Genomic DNA, 15,076 nt, shown 5'->3' on the forward strand with positions numbered 1-15,076 from the left:
TCAACGCTCAACCACTGAGCCACACCAATTGGGCTGATTCTGATTTTTTACATTTGTTGAGACATACTTTATATCTTGTGTTTATAAATTTTTATGTATAAAAGGAATGTTTATGTATGTTTAAAAATAATTTTATTGGTTGCAATTTTCATATAAGTCCATTACATTGAGATTGTAAATTGCATTGCTCAAATTGTGTATCCTTTTTCATTTTTAGCCAGTTTTTAAGAGAATTTGGTAAAACTTCTAACTATGATTGTGGATTTGTCAATTTCCCTTTGTTTTATATATGTTAGTACTATTTTGGATTCCATTATTAGGTACTTACAATTTCAAGATGGATATATCTTCTGGTGAATTGTACATTTAATCATTATTTAATAACCCTTTTTATTTTTTAAAATATATATATATATATTATTGATTTCAGAGAGAAAGGGAGAGGGAGAGAGAGATAGAAACATCAATGATGAGAGAGAATCATTGATCAGTTGCCTCCTGCACTACTGGGGATCGAGTCCACAACCCAGGCATGTGCCCTTGACTGGAATCAAACCTGGGGCCCTTCAGTATGCAGGCTGACGCCCTATCCACTGAGCCAAACTGGCTAGGGCTAACAACCCTTTTAAATCTTAACTGTGCTTTCTGCTTTAAAATGTATTTGCCTACCAAAGGACTTGTATGCATGCATATTAGCATAATCAATGGACACAGACATTGGGGCGGTGGGGGCTTGCCCGGGGTGGGAATGGTTTGCGGGGGGGATTCAATTGGGGAAAAAGGAGACATATATAAAACTTAAGACAATAAAAATAAATAAATAAATAAATAAATAAATAAATAAGAAACTTATAGACAAAAAAAATGTATTTGCCTACCACGATTATTGATACTCCAACTTTTATTTGGTAATTATCTACCTGTTAGATATTCATGTATTACACTTATTTCTCAGCTAATGATATTCATTTATTACTAAAATTCAGTATATTGCAATAAAGAAACCAAGACCTAAGTAGATCAAGTTACATTTCCATGGACACAGAGATGGACATGACAGAGCTGCAGACAGATATAAACACTAGCAGCACAAAATCTCATGAACTTGAATTGTACTTCTCGATCTACCCTCACCACTGCGTTGTTCACCCTCAGCGAGGACCTTTGTTTTTTCCTAGTCCTGCACAAGGATAAATTGTAGTCTAGGTTTGCCAATTTGTCTGTGGCTACTGCTCTGGAGGATTCCATCTTCTACAAAGTCAGGAACTTGGCCATATCTAGGCCTGTCAGGGAATTATTTCCCCCAAGTTTGCCTTTTTTCTATTCCATTGCCTTTCATTCTTTGATTTTAGTTTAGTTTCTTCTTTTGGACTAGAGGGCTGATGCATGAATTCATGCACATTGAAAGGAAATTAATTAGAAGAAATATTTTAGAGGCTAGGGAAGGACCACGGGAGGGCTCCAGGAGGTGTCCGGCCTGCCTTGCCCAGTCCCAATTGGCCAGACCCCAGCAGCAAGCTAACCTACTGGTCAGAGCATCTCCCCCCTGGTGGTCAGAGCGCATCATAGCAACTGATCAAGCAATTGACTTGAATGGTCGACCGATCGGTCAGACACAGCATATTAGGCTTTTATATATATAGATTCTGTCTGATAGGAGCTTTAAGTATATCTAGCTGATAATCCAGGATTAATGTTTTCCTTTGAAGTGACTAAGAGAACATGTTGTTGAGCAGTTTTGCCATTCTACATAGCTGTATTGTCAAGAGCAATAAAGGGAAAATACTTAAAAATCACTGCATAGCAATTTTCCACTTACAATAAATTTTTAAATACAGATAATATACATGGTTGCTGTGTGCAAGTATATATCTTATGGCTATATGCTGATGAGATGACAAAACTCTGAAAGTGTTTAGATGCGACTCATTCCAAATATCAATGAACTACCTTCTTCATCAATGAACTTGCTTCTTCAGCTTGAACTTGAACCCTGTGCTGTGCACTATAAAGGCCCATGTTCATCTCACTGCACATCTCAAGAAGTTGTGTTTGACAGGCCAAGCCCAGTAAGCACAGTCCTGCCAGTGGATATATGCCTAACCTCCTCAGAGATGACCATCTCAGCCCAGCATTCCTTGGGAGGAACAGCACCTTAATTAAACCTCATCAACCACCGTTTTGGTGGTTTCTGAGCAGATGATCAAAAAGTCTACCACAATTGCATCAAACAAAGCTCCTAACTGAGACTTGGTCTTTAGAAGATTCAGGAACAATGCTCTCCCTCAAGTGTGTGATAGACCGAAAGTATTTATGAAAAGGGGCGCAGGAGTGACAATAGGTCAATAGTTGTTTCTTTGACTAGGTATTTAATTAGTGAATTCATAAGTTGCAACATTTTATAAGTCATTATGGTCATGGACACTCAAGATATTATCATGGACATTCAACTTATTTTTCCCCAAAACTCTATAAAGCTCATTATCCTCAAGACTCTGTAAGGTTTTATCAAAGGAATAAAATGCTCAAGATTTCAAGGCTTAGGAATGACATAGAGTGGATTTAATTGCAGCATGTTAGCACAAAGTTGCTCTTTCCATTACAGCACACTGCCACTCACTACTTAGCTGCCTCTTATGCTCAGATCCCTCATGTGTCACCTTTTCACACACAAAGAGCCATCAAGTAATTCTTTGCCATTGCACTCTTCTAATTTTTAAGTTAGTACCTATTAAATACATTCTGTTTTGTTTGATTTGTAATAAATTAAATAATAATTTTAAATGAATTCTAATAATAGGGTGTTTGGTTTATAACAGTTCTTTGTTGCCTATTTCCCTTTGCACAATGATGAAGACCATGAGTTGTGGGAAGTATCTTGCTTATTATCTAACCCTGTATGTATACCTGGCATACAGTGAAGAATCCAGTAATATCTATGAAAAAGAAATAATGCAAAAATATTAAATGCTATGTCCATAAAATTTACACTGATTCCAAGGTACAAACTACAGTGACTACATTATATTTGGGGGAATAGCTCATTTGCAACTTAAACATCTATTGAATCATGATTAATATTTATCGACAGTTTCCTTAGAATTTTTAACTTTGTCCCTCTTAAGTAAAAGGCATAAGTGAAAAGGAATGAAAGTACAGTAGTGGTGACGGTGTCCATATCACTCATGGTTGTGTGAACCAGGAGGGACAATGAAAACAACGTTTTGGATAAACCTGCTAATAAATAATGCATGGCACACGTTTCATATTGTTAATTGGCCTCTTATACTCAAAGGCTCAATCTCATATATTTAAAAGCTTTCTGCTTCACCCACAAACTTATTTCTTTACAAGTAAAATCAATTTTTGGAAATTGCTTTCGAGAAAACCTTTTTCCCCAAACTATATGAATCATAGTTTACCCCCTTTTGCAAACTTAGAAAAACAACAACAAAAAAAAGTGAGAAACCAAGATGGCGGCATAGGTAAGCACCTAAACTGCTGCCTCGCACAACAATTTCAAAACTACAACTAAAAGACAGAACGGACACCATCCAGAACCACAGGAAAGCTGGCTGAGTGAAAATTCTACAACTAGAAGGAAAGAGAAAAGCTCACAGAGAATTGGAGGTACGGCAAAGGGTCTTTGTGTGCGCAGAGAGGAAGGGTGGCTAAGAGCCTGGCTGACTTTCTCTGGCAAAAGGGGGAAGGAAGACCCCGACCGCACTGAACCCCAGTTCTGACTGCACTGAACCCCAGTTCCGGGCGAGCCCCTGGGGACCCACACTCTTACGGGGGGAGTCTGGATTCTCGGGCGGAGACTCGGGAGCCGGGGAAGGCGGAGGACTGAAAGCGCACGCATGCCAGTGCGCACAAAAGCTGTGGAGGTTGCCACAGGCTTTCCCTAGTGGAAGGGAGTCGGAGGCTCCTGACTGCACTGGGCCCCAGTTCTGACTGCACTGAACCCTGGTTCCAGGCGAGCCCCTAGGGACCCACGCTCTTGTGGGGGGAGTCTGGACTCTCGGGCGGAGACTCAGGAGCCAGGGAAGGCGGAGGTCTGAAGGTGCACGCTTGCCAGTGTGCACAAAGGCTGCGGAGGTTGCCACAGGCTTTCCCTAGTGGAAGGGAGTCAGAGGCTCCTGACTGCACTGGGCCCCAGTTCTGACTGCAGTGAACCCCAGTTCCAGGCGAGCCCCTGGGGACCCATGCTCTTGTGGGGGGAGTCTAGACTCTCGGGCGGAGACCCAGGAGCCGGGAAGGCAGAGGTCTGAAGGCGCACAAGTGCGTGCAAGGGCAAGGCTGACGGGAAGCCAAGACTGAGACTCCACCCCATCCAAGCTGAGCACAGAGGCTATTGCAATTTGGCAAGTCTAATCCTATAAGGCTGTCTCCAGCACCGAACTTCTCCCAGCATAGACACAGCTGATCCTTACAGCCAACTGGCCTGGAGGTCAATTCTTCCCAGTGATACCAACAACAATAAAGACTTAATTACAACAAGGCTGTACACACAGTCCACAAAGGGGTGCACCAAGAGTGTCCACCTCAGGTTAACTGGGGAGGCAGACCCACTGGGCCATATTGGAAACCTAGCACACAAATCTACCTTACCAACTCAGGGAAGCAGTGAAAATGCGGCGTCAAAGAATCAGATCACAAACGAGAAAAATGGAAGAAAACAAACGACTGGATATAGAATTCAAAACCACGGTTATAAGGCTTTTTAAGAATATCCTAGAAAAGGCCGATAAATATAATGAGACCCTCGAAGATATGAAAAAGGACCAACTAGAAATTAAACATACACTGACTGAAATAAAAAATATTATACAGAGACCCAAAAACAGACAAGAGGAACACAAAAATCAAGTCAAAGAATTGAAATACAAAGAAGCAAAAAACACTCAACTGAAAAAGCAAAAAGCAAAAATAAAAATCCAAAAAGTTGAAGATAGTGTAAGAAGACTCTGGGACAACTTCAAGCGTACCAACATCAGAATTATGGGGGTGCCAGAAGAAGAGAGAGAGCAAGATACTGAAAACCTATTTGAAGAAATAATGACCGAAAACTTCCCCCACCTGGTGAAAGAAATAGACTTACAAGTCCAGGAAGCGCACAGAACCCCAAACAAAAGGAATCCAAAGAGGACCACACCAAGACACATCATAATTAAAATGCCAAGAGCAAAAGACAAAGAAAGAATATTAAAAGCAGCAAGAGAAAAACAGTTAGTTACCTACAAGGGAGCACCCATACGACTGTCAGCTGATTTCTCAACAGAAACTATGCAGGCCAAAAGGGAGTGGCAAGAAATTTTCAATGTGATGAATAGCAAGAACCTACAACCAAGATTACTCTACCCAGCAAAGCTATCATTCAGAATTGAAGGACAGATAAAGAGCTTCACAGATAAGAAAAAGCTGAAGGAGTTCATCACCACCAAACCAGTATTATATGAAATGCTGAAAGGTATTATTCTTAAAGAAGAGGAAGAAGAAAAAAGTAAAGAGAAAAATTATGAACAACAAATACATATCTCTCAACAAGTGAACCTAAAAATCAAGTGAATTAAAAACCTGAGGAACAGAATAATCTGGTGAATATAATAGAATCAGGGGCATAGAAAGGGAGTGGACTGATAATTCTCAGGGGGAAAGGGGTATGGAAGGTTCATGAAGAGACTGGACAAAAATCATACACCTATGGATGAGGACAGTGCGGGGGAGGTAAGGGCAGAAGGTGGGGTGGGAACTGGGTGGAGGGGAGCTATGGGGGGAAAAAGGAGAAACAATTGTAATAATCTGAATAAAGATTTATTAAAATTAAAAAAAAAAAGTAGACTACTCCTCCTAGTTCACACAACTATAACTGATGTGGACATGACAATCCACCGATATAAGTTCTTTCCTTTCCGTTTAAGTCCTTTATTTAACAAGAGAACATCATAATTAGATTTCAAAGAAATTCTCAAGTTACATATAATTCCCACTTATTGTGGCTTGCATATGTGACCAACGGGTTCTTAAAAACTCATGTTAGCATGGTAATTATCTTTCAGGACAAATTAAAAAGGACTATTTGTTATTTCTTTACTTTTTAAAAAAATCTTTAACAAAACACTAAGTGGTTTCCTGAGAAGTGAACCCCCAGCTGACTTACCACATTTTCTGGAGCTTCGACTGGGAGACATTGTTTTTTTACTTAAAGCATAGGTCCTCCGAAAACCAAAATAAAAGCACACTGAAATGCCAGAACAAGTGTGGCTGAGGCAGCTCTTTAATTTACATTAGCTCCTTCCAGGTGCTTTAAGGATGTAAAAGCCAGCTTTTCCTATCTCTTCCTAAAATGTCTTACCAAGCACCCTATTCATGTAAAATATGTCCTTTAGAGAAAACAAACTGCTAAGGGTGAAATTGGTGTAACCAGATTGGCTGATTTGCTTAATCTCTTTTAAATAAAAATATGTATGTTCAAAGTAATCTTTTAGAAATATCTGTCTTATTCTTCTTATCCATTAAATCTAGGGAATAAGAATATCCACCAGATCTCCTGGGCAGGGAGACCTTTCAAGGATAAAGGGATTATCTTCAGGGATAAAATCACCAGATAATCACTACTTTCACACTTTAACAAATCAGTTTCAGCTTTTGCATTTTATTCTTCAGCTTAAGCCCCACTTATTTGCTAGCAATCCAGACTTCTGTGAATGGTTCCTCCTGTCTTCAGACAATTAGATCTAGCCAGTGGACTTAATTTTAGGAATTAAATTTAGGAAGAAAGTTCAGATTCTGAGAAGAATACCAAATTCTGAATAAGATCTATGTTCTTGAGATCTTATTCCATCATCATTTAATTCAGTGAATCTTCCACTCGACATATAATGAAATTATTTTAAAATGATTTATGATGAGACCCATATAATGAGTATGGCATAAAACTGAAGTCTAAGGCTGCAAATCATATGTTGGGCAAATATTTCCAAAACTAAGTATTAATCTGAAGAAATGAGTCATCTTCCTAGACTTGGAATAGAGAGAAAAAAATTTAAAGACAGAGGGAGAATCTTTATTAGCACAAAGTTCATGGAGTTGTAGCACATTGTTATACCAACTATAAATAAATGTAAAGGTTACTTTTGCTTCACCATCTGACTTCCCTAACTTCCTCTGTTTTGAAGCAGATTTTTCCAGGCTTAAGATACATTCTACATCAGTTTTCACATGTTATATTTATATACGTATATTTATTTGCTTTTAAAGATGCTGCAAATTAATTGTTTTAATCATTTGTAATTTTTGTTACATATTTTTAAATGTAAGTAGCATATTTACATAGTAAATATTCAATGAGAATGTTTAAAATATTTAAAAAACATAAATCAATTCTCCCTCATCTCCTCTGTCCCTCTTTTCTCTACAAAAGAGTTTTAGAACTACAGTTATATTTTCAAAAGTTTAATACTTAAACAATTTGAAGTCTTATTTAGGGTCATTCATTATATCACATATAATGTACTTAAACTATATAATATTTGAACCATTAAAATTATTTTGAAGGTTATTTTAAAATACTTTTTATTAAAGTCACATTCTCAATATTGGTGCCTTGCTTTGAGTCTTAGTTTGATATTTTCTTTCCTGAGATAAATTAATGGCACTGTTTATCTTAAACGTTCCTATGAATTGACCATTAATATGACTCAACATTTTAATCATTTTAAAATATGTTTACATATTACATTTTGGTTTTAGATACCCAAATTTGATCTAATTTTTTAAGGTAATAATCTAACCTAAAAATGTGGTTTTAAAATGTTTTAAAGTTTTCAAAGACCTTTTGATACATGAAGTTGCATTTTCAACTAATTAGTAAAATGCTTAGAAAATGTTCAATTTTCTCTGCAGTCTTCTTCATTTGGGTTTTCTAATAGCAAACTACTACCTTATCTCACATAGGAGGATGAATTGCTGAGCAGGAAAGGGAATCTTGAATTATTATTTTTTTCAAATGTTTCAGTGTGTAACCTACTAATTGTAGTACTGAGTATAGTTTGGCCAAGGGAAAGCAAACTAGATTTTTCTTCAATGGCTTTACACCAAGAGGTACAGAATGGCTTAACAGCTTTCTGGCAGCCCACATTGATGATCACAGTATTTGGAATGCAGACATAAAGCATAAGAAGACATACACTGCACCACAGCAGTGATTAGAAAGGACAATCTTGGAGCTTTGGAAACGGAAAGCAGACAGCCAACAACCAGGCAGTCTGCAACCCTGAGCAAAACCTCTTTCCCATCAAAACTCTGCTGCCAGCCCAGCTTCTCCTCTCCCAGACCCACAGGCTGGCCGTGGCAACCTCCGCCACGCCAAAGTGGAGTTTCAGGCCCATCCTTAGTGGTTTCTGTCACCCTCTTGGTGCTTTTCCTTCATGAATGAAATATGCAAATGGCATCTCACATTGGCTCTTTCGATGAGGAAGAAGAAGGTCAGGAGACAGAAGTGACACAGCCAGCACGTTAGAGATTTGGGACCGATGTACTTACACCTCCAAATGCCTCCAGATTTCAGCCTCTGGAAATATCTAGCCCATTTCTTTATGGCACTGTTGCTTCCATCAGCTGTGAAAATTAACATAAAATAATATAGTAACCCAACAAGTACTGGACAGCATCCAGAGCATCAGATTAAGTGCACACTCAAGGCACACGCCGGGTGTACAAAATCTGAATGGTAAATAACAAGTAAATACCTTCCGATCGACCGGAAGGGGGAAGGATGCTGAGCGGCTACAGCTGCTGCCTGCTCTCTTGTGTAACAGCAAAGGCAGCTCAGTCCCACTGACAGGCTGTGTGAAGCGTGGCTGCCTATGGGCGTCAGGGCGGTCCTAGTGCCTGCCCCTGGTGAGCACCCAAGATAGCTCAGAAGAGCCTCTCTACTTCTTGTGATACTTCTGGGGGTGTCACCAAGGGTTTCAGGAACGTGGGCTTGTTAAGCATCGGTGCAGTGGGTTTGAGTTTGGGAAAAGTGAGCAGGAAACAGGGCCCGCTAATGTTTCCAGACACTGATATTGAAACCAAAACGGATGATGGATGCTCTTGTCTGTTAACTAAATGGTGCCCTTGAGAATGTTAAAGCCTTTTAGAAAGAAAGCTAATTTGCACTTTATTGATGGCCATCCATGTATTTTGTCCCTCCCCCCACATTTAAAATGCACAGGGAAAAAGAAATAGGGAAATTTTTAGTTTGATTTATATTTTCTTATATTTGCAAAATGTTTATTAAAGGCCTAAAAACTCCACGTTTAGCACATTCTGTCCATAAATCTCAAAATAAATGCAAAAATAAACAAAATAGAGGCCTCCAGAAGCTTATTTTCTAAGAGGCAAAATGCATCAGACTCCATATACATCAACACCTCCCTTCATCCTTCTCCTTTATTTGCCCCACTTTTTCCTCTATTGCACCTTTTTCCCATATAACATCTAGATTTTCCTGATTCCGTTATGGAATAACTCCCCCACCACACCATAATCTCTATGAGGTAGTCTGCTCTATTTACTTTGAGAGAGTAATAGTTTGATCAAGTAAGAGTTTGATAGCCTAGAGCAGTGGTCGGCAAACTCATTAGTCAACAGAGCCAAATATCAACAGTACAATGATTGAAATTTCTTTGGAGAGCCAAATTTTTTAAACTTAAACTTCTTCTAACGCCACTTCTTCAAAATAGACTCGCCCAGGCCGTGGTATTTTGTGGAAGAGCCACACTCAAGGGGCCAAAGAGCCGCATGCAGCTCGCGAGCTGCAGTTTGCCGACCACGGGCCTAGAGGATTGCTCAGCACAGATTAAGCCCTCAGCAAATATTTGTGGGAAGAATGAAATGGACACTAAGCTAAAAAATAACACTAAATAAGTTAATCTCTTAACTAATTAAATTCAATTAGCAGAGATCTCTGAGCAGCTGTTTAATTTAAAGGACTGTGTTAAGTACACCTTTGCCTTTAAGGAGCTTATAATTTAAATGTAGAGAAACGATACTAATATATGTGTGTAATCAAACAGTTATGTATAATATTTGCTATAAGAGAGTGAACACTAAAAGTCAGAAGGTGCCATATTTGCTATGTTTTGACATTGTGGGTGTGGTGTTGAGCCAGGAGATAGGGCTTGAGAATTCCACACTGATTGCTTCCCCTACCCCAACCTGAGTGTAGTTAGTTTGGTTGGCAATAGGCAGAAGGGACCAGAATCTACGTTAACTCCAGTAAGATTTGTTAGCTGAGTAAATGCAGATACTAACACAGGTAACGAGAGGGAGGGCAGGTAGGTAGATGCTGAAGGCTCTGGATCAAAGCCTCCAATAGCCAGGAGACAGCATGGCCGTCCAGCACCCACCAACAGGTGGTTGCCTTCAAGAGCAAGAAGGGGCTGCTCATACCAAGTGGTCTGGATGGTAAGGCCACGTAGGGGACGTATGGCAGCCAGTAGCAAGGTATATTGGCTCATAACAAGGTGTGCTGCTAAAGCTGAGGCTCAGAGGCCAAGAGGGAAAGAGAGAAATGATAAAAAATTAAAGTAAGATTCTCTCCATGGAACACTCAAGGCAGGATTTTCTTACAGGAAAAGTACATCCCTAAGGAGCACAGAGGAGAGAAACCTGTGAAGCAAATGGAGAAGGAAGACAGAGGAGACGGAGAGAGCCTCCAGACCATAGAGCAGACCTGACCCAGGTGTAGGAGTCAGGAAAGTAAGGGCAGCAGCATGGAAAACAGGAAGGTCTGAGACTAGAGTGCAGTGCAGGCATGTGCCCTCCTGAATGCCCTGCCACACCTGGTCACTGGGTAGGCATAGCCTGTGGGAAGTGTGGCTTGGGCCCAGATACAGTGATGGAGCTCAGAGCACAGCACTCAGCCGTGTTTGTGAATTGCTCTTATAGCAGAAGTTATGAGAAGTATATTCCCATGGCTGCCCCCACACCAAAATGAGACACTTTAAATATGCACAGTTAATTGTATGTCAACTATGCCTCAATAAAATTATAAAAACAAGAACATCACAATAGCAGATAAAGCAGAGATTAAATATAACAAGAGAGCGCTGTGGACAACCTTATGCCAATAGATTTGGAAACTTGGAAATGTAATTTATCAAATCTTATTCAAAAGAAACAGAAAGTCTGATTAATCCCAGTATTATAAAAGAAATTAAAACAAATACTTTACAACCTAGTAATCCTGTCCAAGGAGTAATACCCAAGAGACATATACAAAAATGCTCAGGGCAGCAATGTTTGAATAATAAAAACTTGAAACATTTAAATAGACATAAAGGAGACTAGATAAATCAGTTGGGCTCTATTTACACAAAGAATATACAGCAGCAAAAAAAGAAAAGAATATACAGCAGTAAAAATGTATAACCTTAAACTATACACAACCAAATTTTGGAAACATAAAACATAATATTTACTAAAAAAGTAAATCCCAGAAGACTAAACATGATACAGTGTTCATTGAGACAACAAAAAATAACAGAATTAAACAATATGTTGTTCAAGCATACATGCAAATGTGATAGAATTATGTATTTTAAAAAGTGAGGAATTCATAATCAGGCTAGTAATCCCTTCTGAGATGGGGGGGGCGGTGTGTGGGTAGAGGGTGAAGCATGACATACAATCTGTCAGGAATGATAATTTTTGGATTTACAAACATTGATTATATTATGGGCATCTACCTAGGCCAGATACCAGTCCTATTTATCATAACTCACATCTTCTCACCTTGTTAAGAAGATGGTCTTTGCAAACTTGACCTTGCTTCTCTTAGCCAATGCTGATTAGTCATGCTACACTGCAGATTTTCAAACAGGCGTAGCTCTCGGAGAGGCCTTTCAGGTTACTCACCATGAATTCAGAATTCATGCATCAATGGAATTTTCCGATTGTGACTGAAGACCTGGTAGATTTTCAGTTTGCAAACATGATTTAGTATCCCATTTCAAATTTTAATCTTATCTCACTTCACAATTTTAATTGCATATAAAAGTGGCATTTTCCCTGGTGTCAAAAAATAATATGTAGTTATAACAGAAAATGTGAAACTACAGATAAGCACAAAGTAGATAATAAAGTTCACTATGATGCTAGCACTCAAAGATACATCCTGCTGAAAGATTGGTGTACAGACACATATATAAACATATTTCACAAAATTAGAAATACTGTAGATATTTTAAAGCCTGTCATTTTCCATGTTATTATTTTTGTTAATAGTGCCATATTGTCTCTAATCCTATATAATAAAGAGGTAATATGCAAATTGACCATCACTCCAACACACAAGATGGCTGCCCCCATGTGGTCAAAGATGGCTGCCCCCATGTGGACACAAGATGGCCACCACAAGATGTCCAGCAGGGGAGGGCAGTTGTGGGCGATCAGGCCTGCAGGGAAGGGCAGTTGGAGAGGACCAAGCCTGCAGGGGAGGGCAGTTGGGGGCGACCAGGCCAGCAGGGGAGGACAGTTAGGAGTAACCAGGCTGGCAAGGCAGAGCAGTTGGGGGTAACCAGGCCTGCAGGGGAGAACAGTTAGGGGTGACCAGGCCAGCAGGGGAGGACAGTTAGGGGCAATCGGGCTGGCAGGGGAGCAGTTAGGCGTCAATCAGTCTGTCAGGGGAGTGGTTAGGGTATGATCAGGCTGGCAGGCAGAAGCAGTTAGGACCAATCAGGCAGGCAGGCAGGCGAGTGGTTGGGAGCCAGCAGTTCTGGATATTGAGAGGAATATCAGACTGCCCTAAATGGGCAATCTGACATCCCTCGAGGGGTCCCAGATTGGACAGGATGCAGGCTGGGCTGAAGGACATGCACACCCTTGGGCATGAATTTCATGCACCGGGCCTCTAGTAATTACATAATATTCAGATATAAGGATTGTCAAAATATGCCCTGAGGCCACACCCAGCCAGCCACCTGTTTTGTTTTGTTTTAAAAAAAAAAAAAACAAGGTTTATTGGAACACAGCCCTGCTCATTGTTTTACATATTGTCTATAACTATTTCAGCAGAGTTGAGTAGTTGTGACATAGACTGTAACATAAAACTATTTTGACCTTGGACAGAAAAAGTGCCAATCCTTGCTAAATGACACAATTTAATGGCTATATAATATTCCATTTTATGAATGTATCGTAAATTAATGTATCATTAGTGTGCATGTTGGCTGTTTTCAATTTTTTCCTGTTTTAACCACCTTGGATCACAAATCTTTTCAGCCATTCTAAATAGAAATTCTATGTATCAAAGTAAATATTCTATATAAGGCTTTTCAAAATGTGGCCAGGTTTCCTCTGGAAGATGGCACCAACTGACATCACTACACTCTTCACAGTAAAACTTGTGGATGGAATAGCTCCCCCACAGCATACACATTCTTACCACTGACTTTCGATCATTTGCTCTTGGTGGATATTAATGATCTCTTAGTTACGACACCAATTACTTGTTTTGGTCTATCTTCCTTGACCTCTCTCAGGCCTTTGACATACTGACCCTCCTATTTCCTTGCCTCTGAGGCCCTCCAATCTCCTACTTTATCTCTGCTCACTCTGTTTGCTTCTTCGTCCCTTAGCTATTCTTCTTCCTCCGGTATCTTCCTAGTGGAAATTTCCCAAGAACAGGCCTTGACTCTTGCCTAAGTCTCTTTTTTCTTAGCATTTATGTTTGATCTCTTTCTTCACACCCAGCTTCATACCATCCTGCCACCAGGGTCTACCTGGCATATTTTACCTGTATCCTATGATGCTGAAATAGCCTCCTCACTGGTCTACTTATAGTCTTACATTTTCCTCAATTTTTATATATCCCAAACAGATTGCTTTCTTTTAAAAGTTGTAATTATATTAATTTCTGCTCATGAATCTGCAATGAATTTACATTGCTTACAGAATAAAGTTAAAATTCCTTTCATTGTTATTTAATACTCTTCAAATTGGGCCCCCAATTTGCCTTTTAGGCTTTGCTTTCCTTAATTAGATTGTTTGCCAAACTGTTAGCTTTAAAATATTGAGCTATTCACTATTCTTTAAGTATGCGTTTTTAAACCCTTATATATTTTGGTGAGCTCCATATGTATAATATGTTCTTTTACCATTTTCCTTAATGCCTTCTACCCATCCCATCAAATCATACCCATTCTTCAAGGCCTAGATTTCATGTAGAGTCTTTTACAAAGTTTTTGCTTCATAACATCAGCCAGAAAATGTACCTGCCTCCTATGAACTCTCCATAGTAATTATATGGTTATCTGTACCTGTCATATAATAGTTACTTTATACACAATAATTCTGAAAGTCTTTTTGTGCTATTTGTTTTACATTAAAGTATTGCATGCTTTGTGTGCCTTCTTTTTCTTTGTATCCTGGCTGTGCTGTCCACAAAATAGAGACATTACTATTGAATAAATGACTGAATGAATGAATTGCTCATTAATCCAATAGAAGAAAGAGAGGCTTGAGGTAGTTCAATACTTTGTGATTCATCTAGAATTTGGCATAAAAAAAAACAGAGAATTACAGATTCAGGCCTTCCAATGGTGTTATATAACTTACCATACCAATGTTACTTACTCACCTAAAAAGAAGTATTATTAGGTACAATATCTGTACCTCATGGTACATCAAGATAAAATACTAATACACCAATTCAACCAGGTTTGAATCTGTTTCTTTCTAATTAGATTTCATGAGGGAGTCACTGCTGATCCATTCCCCTGAATAGGTGGGTGTGGTGTGGTACTTAATGTACTTCGAAGCAGATGGAGAAGAAGTACTTAAGTTTGAGGACACTTCCCAGATTGGAAGCAGTAAAGACTTCTCATTGTTCTGGTTCATTACATTAGACACAGACTAGATGGTGGGTTTCGTTTTATCCTTGCTCTATAGTCTCAAAGATTTGTTTACTCACAAAATTCCATATGACAGAGGGACAAAAACAGTATAGTATTCATTATTAATATTATTTATAGAATATAAGTGTATCAGATGACAAGGAAGCATTTGTTATTGTAGGAAGTCAAAAAAT

The 15,076-nt window shown here is 39.1% G+C and overlaps 1 protein-coding gene across 1 annotated transcript in view; it reads right to left on the reverse strand.

Moving 5' to 3' along the window:
* RAB27B (RAB27B, member RAS oncogene family) overlaps positions 1–8,829 on the reverse strand; it is a 136,130-nt gene extending 127,301 nt beyond the window's left edge. The window contains exons 1-2 of the mRNA XM_080685916.1: positions 8,751–8,829; positions 8,545–8,619 (exon numbers count right to left, since the gene is read on the reverse strand). The gene's annotated coding sequence lies outside the window, so the exon portion shown is untranslated. The remainder of the gene's footprint in view (positions 1–8,544; positions 8,620–8,750) is intronic.
* Between the last annotated feature and the right edge of the window lie 6,247 nt (positions 8,830–15,076).

Source organism: Plecotus auritus, assembly GCF_963455305.1.
Source record: "Plecotus auritus genome assembly, chromosome: 8".
Taxonomy (NCBI): Eukaryota; Metazoa; Chordata; class Mammalia; order Chiroptera; family Vespertilionidae; genus Plecotus; species Plecotus auritus.